The sequence below is a fragment of the Chrysochloris asiatica genome, unplaced genomic scaffold (genome assembly GCF_000296735.1).
Source record: "Chrysochloris asiatica unplaced genomic scaffold, ChrAsi1.0 scaffold00066, whole genome shotgun sequence".
NCBI classification, from domain to species: Eukaryota; Metazoa; Chordata; class Mammalia; order Afrosoricida; family Chrysochloridae; genus Chrysochloris; species Chrysochloris asiatica.
This window is the reverse complement of record NW_006408584.1, coordinates 7,790,718-7,795,544: the sequence shown is the minus strand read 5'-3', so window position 1 is coordinate 7,795,544 and position 4,827 is coordinate 7,790,718. Positions and strand designations below refer to the sequence as shown.

Sequence of the window (4,827 nt, the reverse complement as noted above, 5' to 3'; positions counted from 1 at the left end):
ATGTATTGCATTATGCAAATCTGCTACACAAGACCTTTTTTTAAAGTATTGAAGAGCAATGATGTCAGCTTGAAGAGTAAGGTGTGCCTGACCCAAGCCATGGTATTTTCAATAACCTCATATGGCTGTGAAAGCTGGACAGTAAGTAAGGAAGACCATAAAAGAATTGATGCTTTTGAGTTACGCTGTTGGAGGAGAATATTGAAACTGCCATGGGCTGCCAAAAGAACCAATAGATCCGTTTTGGAAGAAGTGAAGCCAGAGTGCTTCTTGGAGTCCAAAATGGCCAAACTTCGTTTCTCATACTTCGGACGTATTGTCAGGATAGACCAGTCACTGGAGAAGGATATCATGTTTGGTAAGGTGGACAGTCAGAGTAAAAGAAGAAGACCCACAATGAGATGGATTTGCCAAGTAGCAGTATCGATGTACTCAAGCGTGGCAACAATAATGAGGTTGGCCCAGGATAGGGCAGTATTTCATTCTGCTGTACATAAGGTTGCTAAGTGTTGGTACTGATTCAGTGACACCTAACAACAACAATGCTTTCTGCTCACGTGGAATTGAAAGCTTCATAACACTAGTTTGTTAACATTTGATGATATCAATTCCAGGTTTCCTTAGAACCAAAAAAAACTTTTACTTTCCTGATGGTTTCTAATTACACTTTCCCACAAACTTCATAAATTTGAATGCTAAATCTGAATTATTAACTCTCACAAAATGGATTTATTTTAAATGTCATATGTTAAAGCATATGGTCAATAAAATCAAAGAAAATAATAAAATTTAATTTATTGATTCCAGAAAGAGAAATTAACACTATATATCACTTTCTTTGAAAACCATTAGGGAAAATGGAACCTATTTTCCAGGTCAGGTCAAATATAGATGATATGATTACATGAAATATGGTCTTGGTAGTAAATTAAGGTCTTTATAAATCAATGGCTTAAGCATATCCTGTGTATTTTTGATCAATAGAAGATGATTTATACAAATATTTGAATTTAAGTGAGTGTTCTGTATTTGTATTGGCATGTAAAACAACAACCCAGCAAGATGTGATTTCCTGCAAACAATTATGAACTTTTTTTGCTATATTTCTTATTAAAACAATAATTTTTGAAATTTTCAAATGCTTCATCCACTGTTAAATATTTATTTTCATTTTAATCTTCAACATTCATTGAAAGGCAGCTAAAATATTTTAGAGATTTAAGCTTCAATTGATGTCACTAAAAATATCATGAATTTAAAAATCTTTACAATATATCTAAATACTACCTATGACTTGGCAGTTATAAAGTTGTTGTTGTTGTTGTTAAGTGCCATCGAGTCGGTTCTGACCCATAGCGACCCTGTACAGGGTTTCTGAGGCTGTAAATCTTTATGGGAGCAGAAAACCTCATCTTTCTCCCGTAGAGCGGCTGGTAGTTTTGACCTGCTGACCTTAAAGTTTGCAGCCCGATTCGTAACCACTACACTTCCAGAGCTTCTTAGTTATAAGGTAGGCTTCCATAATTTTTTTTTTATATTGTTACCTGTTTACACAGAATTTCTAGTACTAAGGTATAAGATGCTAATACATTTTTTTAAACTTTGTATTGTGAATTGAGTGAAAGTTTACAGACAAGGTAATCAGTTTTACATTCAACATATCATACACTTTGCTTAATCTCAAGGATTGCAATCCTCTCCATGCAACAACAGTTAGACGCATCCCCCCTGTGCTTACTATAACCATTCTACTCCCATTCCCATCCTTTCTCAACAGTGTCCTTAGGTACGTTGCTTTTTTTATTTGAATGATTCACCATTCCATTGTAAGTATACTTTACTTATGTTGTTGTCATTTATATACCGTGGTTGAAGATTGGGCCACAATTTTCCTTTGAGTACCTGTAGGGTGGTTGAAGGCCATAGTTTCAGATACCTTCCAGGCTCTTTCTGACCAGCAAACCTGGTCTTTTTTCCTGATAATGTTGAGTTTTGGTCTACATTTTTTGCTACTCTATCTAAGACCTTCTAATGTGGATACCAATATAATTTGTTTTAAGGCATCTTGTTGTTAGATTTCATAGAATCAGTTCCAATGTATAACAGCATTTTGCAAAACAGAAAGAAACACTGCCCAGTCTGCACCAAACTCACAATTGTTTTTAAGCTTCACCTGCCACTCTCCCAATCCATCTCATTGGGAGCTTTCCTCATTTTCACTAATCCTCAAGTTTAACAAGTGTGATGTCCTTCTCTAGGGACTTGTCCCTCCTGATAATATGTCTGAAGCATGGGAGACACAGTCTCACAATCCTCGCTTCTAAGGAGCATTCTGGCTGTACTTTTCCTGACAGAGATTTGTTTGTTCTTCTAGCAGTCCATGGTGATGCTGGTGATGGTGGTCATGTGCCGTGGAGTCAATTCTGACTTATAGTGACCCTGTATAGACTTTCCAAGGCTGTAAATCTTCATGGGAGCAGAAAGCCTTATCTTTCTCCTATGGAGCCACTGGTAATTTTGTTATGCCCAGAGTTTGGGGTCCCCAATGACCACCCAGGAGTCCTCACCGATGTAAATACATAAGGGTTGTTTATTCAAGCTCAAGCCAGGTCTCTAACCACATCTGATGCAGCGGATTAGGGAAAGAGCCTAGAACACTTTGTCTGCAGGGTTTTTGTAGAGTTTTCAAACAGTTCAGGTTTCTCAGCTTTACAGTCTTTGGATTGGTTAACAATTGGCAAACTATGAGATGTTACAGTTTAATTGGTCAGGACTGGTGGTCTTTGTTCTTAGGCTAGGGTAAAGGAAAACATCTGGCCTCTGGCCTTGAGCTGCCTGGCTATATATCATTTTCTTGGAGCTAGAGGATGTGCTAAAGCTTATATATGAAATGGATTCTTCTCTTTGACCCTACAATTTCAAACTAGCTGACTTTGAGGTTAGCAGCTCGACTCATAACCGCTATGCTACCAGAGCTCCTTGAAGTCCATGGTTGTTATTGTTAAGTACTGTTGAGTCAATTCTTATCCTTTAACAACCCTGTATAGTGTTTCCAAGGAGCAGCTGACACTTAACAACAACAACTGCACAACACTCAAGAATTTGACAGATGATCCTAGGTCCTGAAGTTTGACATTGTTGATGGCCCATACTTGTATACACTTAGATGGGTTACTAATTGTTAGTTGGTGAAGCAAAGGAAGAGAATCACTAGTTAACATGACACCACTGATGTAATGAAACAGGTGGATACTGGTGGACTTGGCCCACTTCCCTAAGTAATGAGCAGCCAACACTGAATCAAGGTGATTTGACCCCAGTATCTACTAGTGCTATCACAGTCTGTTTGCTCTTGAGAGACCAAAGGATGGTTAATTCTACATGGGGTTTCTGGTTCCCCAATAGTTTCTGTATTTGAGGAAAGGGGGAATCTCAGTCCCCACCCTAGTCCAGAGGTGTCAGAATTTTCCACACTGGGAGTGCATTCAGAGGGGCAGACTCCTGAGGATCTTTTCCTTTAACAAATTCTTTCTCAGAGAGGAACGTGTGCCATAGCTTCAAAGAGCACTGCATTTGGCTGTCTGTCAATTTTGTCTCAGGAGTGTCAGCAGCAAGCAAGTCAATCCAAAATTGCTTCCTGGTGACCCACACTGGTCTTTTTGCTTTCTGTCTTACTTGCTCACTTCCCTTTCCTTTCAATTCCTGCAGCTCAGACATTCCATCTGTGTAGTTTCTCTGTTTCCCCTAGGTCTGCTACAGCTTGAGCAGCCTGGAACACAGGCTGCCCCACCACAGGGCTTAATGAAGACACTAGTGTTCCATATCACTGGTTAGGAGCTAATTGTAAAATAGCATCTTTCATTCCAGCTGTGAGCAATTCATTATCTGGGCACTGATAATTATCTGCATACACAATGTGCTCAATCCCTAGCTCTCTAATAACTTCCTAAAATTCCTTTATAGTTGCCCAGCATGTTGGGGAAGCTAGGCTGTCTCCCTCATTCAGCCAGACAACTTTATAGGAAGTTATAATCTAAACTAATTGAAATACTGTCTGGGGCTCATTCACTGCAACCTAGAGACATTGTTGTGGTGTGTGGTGGATAGTTACAGGGCCACTTTAGTCATTTCAAGGCCAGTGAGTATTATGCCTTATATCCCCATATCCTACATGCAGAGGAGCCAATCAGCAACAGACTCCTACCCTTCTGCCATTCTATCTCTACCAGTTCAACAGAAGTGTAATCCCTCATTGTATGTGCTGCCATCACTCAGGGACCAAAAAATTGAGGGATCCACACTAGAGGATGGAGCTGGTCTGTTTTAATCTTACTAACTAAGACCATTTGTGCTTGTAGGTGTTGGACCTCTATTTCCTACCCACAGTCCTCCTATGACTCGTTTGAGGATGCCAGCAGGTCCCATTGCTTTGGATCCCCTTTCACTTTATTGATTGTGGTGCATACCTGCTGACCAGGTGGACATTGTCCCTTCACAGTCCTTAGGACAAGCCAGGGCTTCAATGGCAGAATCTGATATTTGGATGCAGGTGGCCAGGGCCTTGGTGGTGGTGGCCAGTACCATATCTATGCCTCTTTCTCCAAATGCAAGTCATCTTTGGACCTTCTGGCTTCCAGCTGTGTAGCCGAGCTGCTTCTGCTTCATTAAAGGCTTACATAGTACATAGGAGGGAACAGGCTACTGATGTGACCAGTTCCCTCCTGTTTGTCTTAGCCTTACAAACCTAAACTCCTTACTGTGTTTTAGGTACATCCCCATACTCAAATGCTGGTCTCCATGTTTCTAATAACTGTGTCATGGAACCAC

The 4,827-nt window shown here is 40.1% G+C and overlaps 1 pseudogene; it reads right to left on the bottom strand.

Moving 5' to 3' along the window:
• LOC102826509 overlaps positions 1-4,584 on the bottom strand; it is a 63,947-nt pseudogene extending 59,363 nt beyond the window's left edge.
• Between the last annotated feature and the right edge of the window lie 243 nt (positions 4,585-4,827).